Source organism: Chamaea fasciata, unplaced genomic scaffold (assembly GCF_029207755.1).
Source record: "Chamaea fasciata isolate MVZ Bird 193981 ecotype frontalis unplaced genomic scaffold, bChaFas1.0.hap1 SCAF_29, whole genome shotgun sequence".
Classification (NCBI taxonomy): Eukaryota; Metazoa; Chordata; class Aves; order Passeriformes; family Sylviidae; genus Chamaea; species Chamaea fasciata.
In genome coordinates, this window is record NW_027094114.1 from 4,667,179 (window position 1) to 4,680,762 (window position 13,584).

Below are 13,584 nucleotides of genomic sequence, written 5' to 3' on the forward strand. Positions count from 1 at the left end.
CTTTCTGCTTCCTCAAGATTTTCCCCCTGGATGTGTTTCCCTGTTCCTGATCTCTCCCTGCCAGCACTCATAGATCCCAAATCTCTGTGAACTTTCCTTGGGCCTGCAGAATTCTGCCTGTCAGCAGGGCACTGTCTGGGGGCAGGTTCTGTTTGCAGGTGGGACAAAGGACAGGTCAGTCTCAGCCTGATGGGTCCTCATGCTGAGACAACAAGATAATGCTTGAACTATGCAAAAAGCTGTAGCTGAGCAGAAAGAAGTAGTTACTTTGTAACAAGGAATGTGAATAAGCCCTTTTCAGAAATCGGCAAATTTAGCAGAATTAGCTGTATTGTTTTGGCATGGCCTGGTTTGTGGCAGCAGGGGCACGACAAAGGTGGCTCCTGTGGGGAGCTGCTGGAAGCTTCCACCATGTCTGGCAAGGCCGGTGGCTGATGGCTCTGAAGGTGAACGTGCTGCTGCCAAAACTGGGCCAAGGAGAGAGGTTGGTAACGCCTCTGTGATGACATATTTAACAAGAAAACCAAAACAAAGTCACAAGGTTTTTGCTGCTAGTCAGAGAAGAGGAGGTGAGAACATGTGAGGGAAACAACATGGAGACACCAGGGTCAGGGGAGAAGGAGGGGCAGGAGCTGCTCCAGGCTCCAGAGCCGAGATTCCTCTGCAGGCCATGGTAAAGACCACGGTGAAGCAGCTGTGCCCCTGCAGCCCATGGGGATCCATGGGGGACACAGAGATCCACCCACAGCCCATAGGGATCCACGGGGGACACAGAGATCCACCCACAGCCCATAGGGATCCACGGGGGACACAGAGATCCACCCACAGCCCATGGGGATCCATGGGGGATGCAGAGATCCACCCACAGCCCACAGGAATTGACAGGGCACACAGAGATCCACTCTTAGCCCATGGGGATCCACAGGGGATGCAGAGATCCACCCACAGCCCATGGGGATCCGCAGGGGATGCAGAGATTCACCCACAGCCCATGAAGATTCATGGGGGATTCAGAGATCCACCCACAGCCCATGGAGATCCATGGGGGATGCAGAGATCCACTCTCAGCCTGTAGCGGAGATGCCCGTGCCAGAGCAGGTGGATGCCTGGAGGAGGCTGTGATCCAGTGGCAGACCCGGTGGAGAGAGGGGGCCCTGCTCCCAGGCTGAAGCAGCCTGTCCTTGGAGGACTGCACCCCGTGGGAAGAGAGACCAACACTGCAGCAGTCTGGGAGGACTGTGTGCCCGTGGGAGGGACTCACGTTGTAGCAGATGCAGTGGGGCTGCTGCTTGTGAGAGTGGACCCACACTGGGGCAGTTCACAGAGAACTGTCTCCCATGCAAGGGACCTCACGGTCTCACAGGGGAAGGACTCCTCTCCCAGAGTAGCAGAAGAAAACCTCTTGTTGAAATGAGAAAACTCCCAAACCATGTCTCCCTGTGCACCAGGGGGATAACGGGTGACAGGAGACCCCACTCAACATCAACAGCCTTGGACTTCTCAGGGGCAAACTGTGAGGGGGGCTGGGGCAGAGTGACCAACCCAGTGACCTCACACAGCTCTTCTGGGAATCCACACAGTCCCCCTGTGAGGTCACACAGCTGGTCTCTGTGATGTCACAGAGATGGCCTATGATGTCATAGCTACTGGATGACCTCACATAACCCACTTTGTGATGTCATAACCCACTCTGTGACCTCATGTTACCAGATGATAAATGGACTACACTTGGTGAGCTTACACAATGCTTGTTCTCAAAAACCACTTGCCCATGGAAATCACACAAAGCCCATTGTGGTGGTCAGAGGCTGCCTGGAGCACAGTGACCATGAAATTATTGAGTTTTAAAATATTCTGTGAAAGAAGGAGGGGCATCAACAAAACTTTGGGCATCAACAAAACTTCAACAAAACACTGGACTTACAAAGAGCAGACTTCAGCCTATTAAGGATGCAAATTTGGGGAGTGCCAAATCAAATACCGATATTTTTTAAGGAAAAGAGCACTTAAAAGCAAAGGTGTCCAGGATGGATGGAGACACTTCAAGAAAGAAATCTTGAAGGAGAAGGAACAGCCCGTGCCTCTGTGCAAAAAATGAGCTTGCAAGGAAAACAACTGGCCTGGCAGGCCATGGAGTTTTGCAGGAACTCAGATGAAAAAAAAGAGGCTGCATTACCTTGGACAGTGGGGGAGGAAAGTAAAGAAATATTAAAGGATGTTGCTAGGTCATGCAGAAAGAAAATTAGGTTCAAGATCAATTAGGACTTAACCTGGCTGCTTCTGTTATGGATATTAAAAATCATTTTATCAATACACTAACAGCAAAAGTAGGGACAAGGAGAACCTCCATTCCTTATTAGGGGAGACATGGTTACCAAGGATGAGGAAAAGGTTGAGGTACTGAACATCTTCTTTGCCTCAGGTTTCAAAAATGAGACTGGTTTTTCTCAGGACAAGTGTTCTCCTGAGCTGGTAGATGGGCACAGGGAGCAGAACAGCCCTCCTCTAATCCAGAAGGAAGCAGCTGCTGAGCTGCTGAGCCACTCAGATGCTCACAGGTGTCCCTGGGACCAGACGGGACCCCTCCTAGGGGGATGAGGGAACTGGTGGATGAGCTCCCCAAGCTGCTCTCCATCATTTCTCATCAGTGCTGGCTCCCCAGGGAGGTCCCAGAGGACTGGAGGTGCCAATGTGAGCCCATCCCCAAGAAGGGCTGGCAGGAGGATCTGGGAAACTCCAGGCCTGTCAGCCTGACCTCGGTGCCCAGCAAGGTTATGGAACAGATCACCTCGAGTGCCATCACACGGCACCCACAGGATGGCCGAGGGATCAGACCCAGCCAGCGTGGATTTCAACATCTGCATTGATGGTCTGGATGAGGGTATTGAGTCCACCATCAGCAAATTTGCAGCTGACACCAAGCTGGGTGTGAGTGTGGATCTGCTGGCGGGTAGGAGGGCTCTGCACAGGGCCCTGGACAGGCTGGATCCAGGGCCCAAATCCAGCAATGGGAGGTTTAACAAGACCAAGGGCCGGGTCCTGCACTTGGGCCACAACCCCTGCAGTGCTACAGGCTGGGGACAGAGTGGCTGGACAGTGGCCAGGCAGAAAGGACCTGGAGCACTGCTGGACAGCAGGCTGGACATGAGGCAGCAGTGTGCCCAGGTGGCCAAGAAGGCCAATGGCTCCTGGCCTGGGTCAGAAATGGTGTGGCCGGCAGGAGCAGGGCAGTGATTCTTCCCCTGTGCTCAGCACTGGTGTGGAGAACCTCAAGTGCTGTGTCCAGTTCTGGGCCCCCAGTTTAGGAAGGACATGGAGGGGCTGGAGCATGTCCAGAGAAAGGAAACAGTGCTGGTGAAGGGTCTGGAACAAAACTCCTGTGTGGAGTGGATGAGGGAGCTGTGCTTGTTTATCCTGGAGGAGGCTCAGGGGAGACCTCATCACTCTCTACAACACTCTGACAGGATGGTGCAGCCAGGGGTGGGTCAGACTCTTCACACAGGGAACAGCGACAGGACAAGAGGACACATCCCTAAACTTTGCCAGGGGTGGTTTAGGCTGGTCATTAGGAAGAAATTCTTCACAAAAAGGGTGATTGGGCATTGGAATGGGCTGTCCAGGGAGGTGGAGTCACCATCTCTGGAGGTGTTTAAGGAGAGGCATGCAGCATCTGACTACACTTCTTTTGACCCTGGGAGTTTCTCTCCGAGGGGACAGATACCGTGGGATTTTAGAGGCAGGAAGAGGACGGGTCTGGGGGGCAGCTGCTCTCACTCTCATCATCGAAAGGAGGAGGGTAAAACTGTTGCCTCCTGTGGGGAGAATTCACTGTCATCAGCAGAGTCCAGTCCTAGGGACCTGTCATCATCTGCTCGTGTGTCAAGGAACCCTGAGCTGGCTTTTTTTTCCTGCCTTGCTGGGAGCCAGGCCAGTGCTGTCCTGCCTTTGCTGCTTCTCAGGCACTGCTCTGAGTCTTTGCCACGCTGTAACCCTGAACCCCCTGCCCTCCAGGATGTCCTACAGTTCTAGCTACCACCACCAAGCTTCTAATACATCTCAGTCACCAGCCCAGAATTTCTGCTCATCCCTGCTGTTCCAGCTTGGTGCTACTCAGAGTTCTGCAGAGGCACCGGATCAGACTGCCCCAAGATTTGTGAAGCAAAGCCTCTCCTCCATCCCTTCCAGTCTTGGCTGAGAAGGCCATCATGAGCTTCCTGGTTGTATTTTGTTGTTAATGCCATAGTTATTGTTGTTTGTTTGCCTTGTTACACGTACTAGTAAAGAACTGCTATACCTATCCCCATATCTTTTCCTGAGAGCCTCTAAGTATCAGAATTATAATAATTTGGAGGGAGGGGGGTTACATTCTCCATTCCAAGTGAGGCTTCTGCCTTCCCTAGCAGACACCTGTCTCTCAAACTAAGAAAACCTAGGAGCCATTGTGACACTACAGAGCCTCATAGAATCATGGAGACCATCGTGACACTCTAGGGCCTCATGGAACAAGGGTGACACCAAGCTGGGTGTGAGTGTGGATCTGCTGGAGGGTAGGAGGGCTCTGCACAGGCTGGTTCTAGGGGCCAAATCCAACAATGGGAAGTTTAACAAGCCCAAGGGCCGGGTCCTGCACTTGGGCCACAACAACCCCTGCAGTGCTACAGGCTGAGGACAGAGTGGCTGGACGGTGGCCAGGCAGAAAGGGACCTGAGGGGACTGCTAGACAGCAGGCTGCACATGAGGCAGCAGTGTGCCCAGGTGTAGGAGATGAGCTGTACTTGAATCATCCAGACTGAGCAATATGCTAGGCCTCTAGGCTGTGGCACTGAGGCCTGTCTAAGTTGTGGTGCAGATAGAAATTAGTGCCAAGTGTGTGTCGCATTAGAAATTTTCACTTAAGGTGTTGCAAGGGTCAAAGGGTTTCATAGTAGTTAACAAGTATAGTAATTGGTGTGGACATAGCAGCTACCTTAAACAGTTCATTAAACAATGAGTGTTTGCATTCTTCCCTGTGCCTTATACCAATGAGAATGTATCTAGAAGTGTAAACAATATAGAGTGTATAAAACCTGCCATCTTACACAGAATAAAGGAGAAACGTAGCAGTAATCATATTGATTGGACCTGCGTTTGCTCTGCCGACTCCTTTCATTATTTTGGGGTTCCCCTGCAACTTTGCCCAGGTGACCAAGAAGGCCAATGGCACCTGGTCTGGATGAGGAATGGTGTGGCCAGCAGAGCAGAGCTGCTGTTCCAGCACTGATCTGCCCCCAGCTCTGCACATAGACATTGCTGCTGCAGCTGAAGGAAACAAAAAGGGGGTTCTCCAGAGAAAATTTTGCTGGGAGATACTTAAATTCATTTAGAGCCACTGAGAACACAGCTCCTCAATGACACAGTCTGTGGCCACAGAAAACGTGAAGAGAAACAAATGAGAAAGTACACAAACAATGGCCTTTGTAGACAATGTTAGAAAACTAAAGCACAGGGAAAAAAACCCAACGACCAAACCAACAAGAAGTACCAAAGATGACTTTTATTACAAATAGTTTGCAGAAACTGTACAGCAGTTTAATGTTTCTGCAATCGTCTAGTGATGAGTTTCCACACTGCAGCCTTGAGCTCCTTGTTCCTCAGGCTGTAGATGAGGGGGTTCAGGGCTGCAGACACCACTGAGTACAGAACTGACAGTGACAGATCCAGGGATGGGGAGGAGATGGAGGGGGGTTTCAGGTAGACAAAAAATGAGGTGCTGAGGAACAGGGAGACCACGACCAGGTGAGGGAGGCAGGTGGAAAAGGCTTTGTGCCGTCCCTGCTCAGAGGGGATCCTCAGCACAGCCCTGAAGATCTGCACATAGGAGAAAACCATGAACACAAAACAGCCAAAATCTAGGAAAGCATTTAGCACAATGAGCCCAATTTCCCTGAGGTAAGATTTGGAGCAGGAGAGCTTGAGGATCTGTGGGATTTCACAGAAGAACTGGCCCAGGACATTACCCTGGCACAGGGGCAGGGAAAATGTATTGGCTGTGTGCAGCAGAGAAAGGCACTGGCCCAGGCAGCTGCTGCCATGTGGGCACAAGCTCTGCTGCCCAGGAGGGTCCCGTAGTGCAGGGGTTTGCAGATGGACACGTAGAGATCATAGGACATGACGGTCAGGAGGAAATACTCTGCTCCAAGGAAGAAGACAATAAGAAAGAGCTGTGCAGCACATCCTTCATAGGAGATGGGCCTGGTGTCCCAGAGGGAATTGTGCATGGCTTTGGGGACAGTGGTGAGGATGGAGCCCAGGTCGGTGAGGGCCAGGTTGAGCAGGAAGGAGAACATGGGGCTGTGCAGGTGGTGGCCGCAGGCTACGGCGCTGATGACGAGGCCGTTGCCCAGGAGGGCAGCCAGGGAGATGCCCAGGAAGAGGCAGAAGTGCAGGAGCTGCAGCTGCCGCGTGTCTGCCAATGCCAGCAGGAGGAAGTGGCTGATGGAGCTGCTGTTGGACATTTCTTCACTCTGGGCATCATGAGCTGTGGAATGAAGACATTTACATGCTGGGACCAACCTTTGGGTCAATACTATGGGTTTTTTTTGCAAAATTCCCTCAAAACCGCTTCTCTAGTGGGGGAACTTCACTAAACATTTTTCTTTTTTTTTTTTCTTTTTAGCTTGGGTTTGTGCTTCTGAGTTACCACCTCATCTCTAGTACTGCTCTCAGTCTCAACACTGGGGAGCCCAAAGGGGAAACAGAGCTCCTTGTGCCCCAGTGCAGTCAGACTTGCTGGTTCCCACATATTTGTCCTAAGCTCATTTCACCATTTCCTATTTCAGATTCGTAACAGTTAAAACTGGTACAGGAAAAAAATGGCCTTTTTGATGAGTCCAAAATCAATTTCTCTAAACCTTTCTGTCTTTCCCTGTGCACCTGGACATGGAGAGATATCAAGTGTTGGTCTGGCTCTCTACTACCTGGAGTTGTGCCTACTGGGAGCTGTTTCTCTCTATCCACGCCTTGTCCCTGCCAGTGCTCCCAGAGCCCAGCCCAGCCCTGGGGGCTGAGCTCTGCCCTGCTCACCCCTCCCAGCCCAGGCCACTGCCCAGGGGCATCTCCCTGGTAGCAGGGCCTTAAGGGCAGCTCAGACCAACAGAGATGCTGCAAGCCAAGGTGCTGCTGCTGCTGTCTGTAGGTAGAGGAGGGTGAGGAGGCACTTTCTGAGGGAGATCTGAGACAGATCTGCTGATGCCCAGGGTGACAGTGCAGGAGTCTCAGTGACACAGACAACCCTGACAGCCCCTTTCCCTTTCCTTTAGGACAAAGCTGAGAGCAGTCCTGGCCATGCAGCACCATCTCCACAGCAGGAGGAATTTGCCCTGATGGGAGTCACTCCTTCCACCTCCAACTTCTTCCCACAGTCCATGGGAGCTCCCAGGCAGGCTGAGAGCTGCCCCTGGCAGGTGACAGATCCCCTGGCCTGGCCAAGAGCCCTCAGGGCTGCAGCACCTGCTCTGCACGACAGCCCTGGGCATCCCTGGCTGCAGCCCCAGCTTCAGCCCCTGCAGCTGTCCCTGGCAGCAGGAGCCGTCCTGCCCTGTCCCTCTGACGGTGCCCAGGGCAGCCCCGCTCTGGAGCACATCCTCCCCCAAAGCAGAAAGGCAGCAGAGCCATCCCTACAGTGCTGTCAGTCCTGTCATGGGTCAGCTTTAGGAGATTCCTGCAGCCAGAGACTGACTGTGTCTGAAGTGGTGAGGATTTCTCCATGAAGAACCCCAGAATTTTCAAAAGTTGTGAAGATTTATCCGTGAATTATTTCAGAATTGTCCTTCCAGTTACTTGAGATGTCTGTCTGCTTCACTCCTCTCAGGTACCTGCAGGCAATACCCTCAGCCCTGCTGGGCTGGGAGAGGAGCTGCTCCTGAGGAGAAATGTCTTTTTGAAGCTCTTCTTGGTTGCCAGGAGCTGCCTTTGTGCCAGGAGCCCGGCCCAGCTCAGCAGCACAGACACAGTACCAGGATTTTAATGAGCCTCTCAGGGATTTGGTGTTGTTTACATCAGACTCGGTCCCCGAGAGTGTTTAAAAAACTTTTCAAGAACTCTTTCAAGGATATTTCAAGAACTTTTCAGAGATTGAAACTCCAAAGTTTCTTAAAGTTGTAATGGGTCCCACTGAGGAACATGACTGAGAAAGTGTCCCCAGGTTCCAGTCAGAGCAGAACACTGCAGGTAATGATGACAGGTGGGGACAAACAAGGCAAAGGTGTCTCTGATGCTGAGCAAACCTGCATGTGTTTCAGGAATGCAAAAGGCCAAGGCCCGAGCCCCAGCCCCTGCCAAGGCACATCCTGTCCCTCCCTCAGTGCTCAGGGCTCTTCCCGGCCCACTGGGATGTGGGGATGTGCAATGCCAAGGGCAGCAGCATGGAGCGGCCCCTGCCAGGCTGCTGAGCAGGGACAAGGAGGCAATGAGGCCCCAGGCCTGCAAGGGTCACTTGTCTCCTCCTCATGGCTCAGGCCCAGGCCCAGCAGCCATGGCCAAAGTGCTGCAGGAGTTGGCTCTGTCAGGGCCTTGCAGCTGCTGCCCATCCCTGTGCCCTGTGCAGCCCAGGCTGTCCTACGGTGTCCGTGCCCTGCGCCTGTGTCCCTGCAGGCTGTCGTCATCCCCCGGCTGCCCCACCTGGCTGGGCCCTTCCTTTGCTGACAGCTCTGCATCCTGCCTGCCTCTTCCTGGGCACACAGAGCCTTGGGCTGCTCCAGACTCCTTCTGGAGTGTTGCAGCACATCCCTGCCCTGGGACAGAAATTCCTTTTTTTTTGTTCCCAGTCTTGGCTCCCCCACATGCTTTTGGAATTAATTTTTTCTTTCTCTGGCTCTTCTCTACTATGTCAAAAGGATCCACCATCTCTGAAACCACCCTTCAAGCACTCTCAGGGCTCTTGTCCCCTGTCTCCAGGCTCCACTCCACTGAGCACAGTGCTCCTTTGTGCCTAGATTGTGGCCTTGTGCTTGATGCCATGGGTACCTGGACAAGGATGGTTCTTTTCTATAGAAAGGAAACCCAGGGTTTTGAAGGCAGATAAGAGGCACTCACCTGAGGCCAACGCAAACCAGACCTGTCTTTCCTTGCAGTTTTGTCTGAAAGGAGCCCTCGATTATATGTGGAATTTTGGAGGTGGGATTCCATTTCAGCTATTGGTGCCTGGGCTGGAATGACAGTTCTTCTAAACAAAAAGGAATGGACAGAGCCCCAGTGTTTCAAAGGCTGATTAGATGCAGCCCAAAGGAAGCCAACACCAGCAAGACCTGTTTGTCATGGAAGCTTTTGTCTGGTAGCAATCCTTGGATAGATGGAGTTTAGAAGGCCAATTCCCAGCTTTGTCCATGGACGTCAGGACAAGAAGTGCAATTCTTTTCCATAGGAAAGAAAGTAGGGAGCCCCAGTGTTTCAAAGGCAGGTGAGTGCTGGCCCTCAGGAAGCCAAGGGAACCCAGACTGTCCTTGCAGCTTTTGTCTGGGAGCTATCCTTGGATAGAAGGAGTTTTGGAGGCAGGTTCCCAGTTTTGGCCATGGACATCTGGACTTGAAAGATTTTTTTTTTTCCTGTAGAGGGAAATACACAGCCCTCTAGTGTTTTGAAGGCAGATAAGAGGTGGCCCCTAAGAGGCCAAGGCCAGCTAGAGCTGTCTGTCCTGGCAGGTTTCATATGGGAATATGAATTAAATATAATATAATTATATTTATTTATATATAATGGATATAATTAAATTTGGAGGAAAACTCCCAGTTTTGGCCATCAACCCCTGGAGGAGGACATTTCTTTCCTACAGGCAGGAATGCGCAGAACTCCAGGGTTTCAGGGGTAGATGAGAAGCAGCCCTCAACATGTCAAGGTCAGTTGGACCAGTCAGACCAGAGGCCAAGCCAGCCAGACCTGTTCCAAGTTCTTGGATCCTTGGGGCCCTGCAGCATCACAATTGCCCCTTGGTTCCATGAGGCCCCATAGTATCACAACAGAATTTTGTTTCTATGAGGCCCAGTGATATGCCAATGGTCTCCTTGCCTCCACAATGTCACAATGGCCCCTTGCTTCCATGAGGCCTTGCAGTGTCAAAAGGGTTTCCTTGGTTTTACAGGACTGCACAATGACACAATGGCCCCTTGGTTCTATTGGGTTCCCCGGGATCACAATGGCTCCTTGGTTCCACAGGGCCTGGCTGTGTCACACTGGCCCCTTGCTTCCATGGGGACCTGTAGTGTCACAATGGCCCCTTCCTTCCATGACACCTTGCAGTCTCACAGTGGTTGCCTGGGTTCTCTGAGGCCCTGTGGTGTCACAATGGCCTTTGGTTCCATGGGGACTCAGAGTGCCAGAGTGGTCTCCTTGCATCCATGAGGCAAGGAATTCATATGAAGCCAGCCAGAAAATTTTTGCATCTGAATGGGAAAGCCCTAAAACTTGGGACAAAACTCAGTTCACATGGTGTGTATTACTCCAGGGGTGCAAGAATGCCCCCACCATATTTGGAGAGCAGCTTGCAAAGGATTTGGAGTCTTGGGAGCCCCCACCAGGAGAAGGACAGCTGCTTCAGTATGTAGATGACCTCTTAATAGCTACCCAGACCCGAGAGGTGTGTATTGACTGGATGGTAAGCCTCCTAAACTTTTTGAGCCTGCAGGGGCATTGGGTATCCCAAAAGAAAGCCCAGATGGTGAAGCAGACAGTTATTTACTTGGGCTACGAGGTCAATGTTGGACAAAGAACCTTAGGGCAAGATCACAAGGAAGCAATATGCCAAACCCCAAAACCCCAGACAATAAAGGAACAGAGAACCTTTCTAGGTATGATGGGGTGGGGCAGGCTGTGGATTTATAACTATGGGTTACTCATTAAACCTCCGTATGCCTTGATCACAGAAGGGAGCAGAGACCTTCAATGGACAAAAGAAGCAACACAAGCCTTCAACCCACTGATAAAGGCCCTCATGTCAGCTCCAGCCCTGGGACTTCCAGATGTGAGTATATTGTTCTTTTTGTTTTCTCTCATGAAAAGCAGGGGACTGCTTTGGGAATACTAGCACAGAACCTGGGCCATAGCGGTGGGCAGTTGCCTACCTCTCCAAACAGCTGAACGTAACAGCTAAGGGGGGGGCAGGGTGCCTCAGAGCCATTGCAGCAACAGCAGTAAATAACAAGGAGGCACACAAATTCACCCTGGGCCAGAAGATGACTGTGCGATGTCACCCTGATTCTTCAAGCCTTCTGATTTTTACATATTTCTAGTGGAGATTCTCATGCATGTACCATAAACAAAGTAGATTGTTTTCATACCTCTCTGTGATGGACTGCTGAATTGACCATTGGGGTTAGAAAGGTGTTTCTCTCATCTACCAATTCTTGATCAAATCCCAAATCCTGTTTAAACCCCAAATCATAATAAACTTCCTCTTTCTCTGTTCATCTCTGAACCTGAGTGAGCTGAAATACCAAGCCATACTGGTAGCACAAGATGATGTTGAGATAGTGGTAACTAATACTGTGAACCCAGCTTCCTTCCTCAGTGGGAGTACAGGAGAACCGGTTATCCATGATTGCCTGGAGACCATCAAAGCCACCTACTCCAGCCACTAAGATCTGAAGGACACTCCTCTCAAGAACACTGAGACTTTGTTTACTGATGGAAGCAGCTGTGTGATAAGTGGAAAAAGACATGCTGGGTATGCAGTCACCACGACCGCAGAGGTGATAGAGTCTGGACCATTACCAACTAACACCTCTGCACAGAAGGCTGAAATATTCACCTTAACCCGGGCCTTAGAGCTGGCAAAAGGAAAAGAAATGAACATTTTAACAGACTCAAGGTATGCATTTGGGGTGGTCCATGCATGTGGAGCCATTTGGAAAGAGAGGCGGCTGTTGAACTCACAAGTGAAAAATATCAAACATGCACAAGAGATATTGAAGCTATTAGATGGAGTCCAGTTACCTGGGAGGGTAGATATCATGCACATCAAAGCACAAAGAGTGAGCTCCAAATTGGAAGAAGAAAACATGCTGGTGGACAGAGAGGCAAAAAATGCAGCCAAAGGTGAGGCACCTGATGAGACAGTTGAAGCAACATTGATCCCAGATGGAAGAATTTCCATTGAAGGTAAGCCAGTTTACAATAAAAAGGACAGGAAACTTATTAAGGTAGTGTTTTGGTTTAGGAAGACAGGTATCTGCTAGGTAAAATTACAATTAGAGGCTCTTTGGCAAAGATTTGGGAAATAGGAATAGTAGTTTTTTACTAGTATGTAATACAAAGCAAACAAACACAAAAAAATTTTCTTTTTCACTAAACAACTACAGCATTAATGACAAACGACAACAGTACCAAGAACCTTGAGGGCTTTGTTTCACAAAACCCAGGGCAGTTTGGTTTCGGTGTCTCTGCAGGATCCTCAGAGCACCAAGCTGGAACAGTGGAAAAGTCCCGGGCTGGTAGCTGGGATGGCAGGGTGTCCCGGCAGGCAGGGGCAGGATGTCTCGGCAGCGCAGGGGGTGCAGGGTCACGCTGCAGCAAGAGGAGCAGCGCCAAAGAAGCTCGAAGGCGAGGCAGAAAAGCGGCCCAGCCTCCGCAAGTGGCAGAGAAAAAAACTCAGGATTCAGGTCGAACCGGTGATAGTAGATTTTCCAGGACTGGATCCTTTTGGCCACAGTGAAACTTTTCTAGCCAGCAACAGCCGTTCTCTCTTCAGCGTGCTTTGCGGCGGCTGAGCTCCTCCAGGAGCGGCAGACACACGTCTCCCCGAACGCCGGAAGCAGAAAAAAGCACGCAGCTGCCTCAAGCTTTGTCTTTTACTTGCTTTATTTTTTCTTTCCACCTTTTGTCCACTTCTTTGTTTCAGTTAAGTACTCTCAAGTATCTAACACTTGGTTTCCTTGGCAACTTGTGGGGAAAAAATTTTTTAGAGAAAGAAGGAACAAACTTAACTTCCAACATTATTTACCTTGAATTTTTTTTCATACTAACATATTACATTGAGTTTTAATTGTTAAAAATACATATATATATATGCAAATATGGATGTAGCCACATTGTCATGGGTAGTTTATTCTTAAACAAGGTCTTCTTGAGGTATGCATCGGGTCTCTTCATCTTTTTGCATCACTTACCAGGTGCAACCTGGTCCTTGAGCGAAGACAACTCCACGGATGGGATTGTCTTTGCTGGAGGCAGGATTAATCCAAACAGTTTTTCTTAGCATACTTCTCATGTGTACCACTGGAACTTTATCTTCGTCTGTTTTTTGCAAGGGCTCAGATTGGGCAGGACCTGCTCGGTTGGTGGAACTTCGAGTGTTCACCAACCAGGTGGCCTTTGCTAAATTAGTATCCTAATTCTTAAAGGTTTTTCCACTCAGTGCTTTCAAGGTAGTTTTAAGCAGGCCATTGCACTGTTCAACTTTTTCGGCCGCTGGTGCATGATAAGGAATATGGTACACTCACTCAATGCCATGTTCTCTAGCCCAGGTGCTTATAAGACTATTCTTGAAATGAGTCTCATTGTCCGACTCGATTCTCTCAGGGGTGCCATGTCTTCACAGGACTTGTTTTTCTAGGC

General features: G+C 50.5%; 1 pseudogene; it reads right to left on the minus strand.

Moving 5' to 3' along the window:
- Positions 1–5,568: 5,568 nt before the first annotated feature.
- On the minus strand, positions 5,569–6,494 carry LOC136302498 (olfactory receptor 14A16-like; annotated as a pseudogene).
- Positions 6,495–13,584: the final 7,090 nt, after the last annotated feature.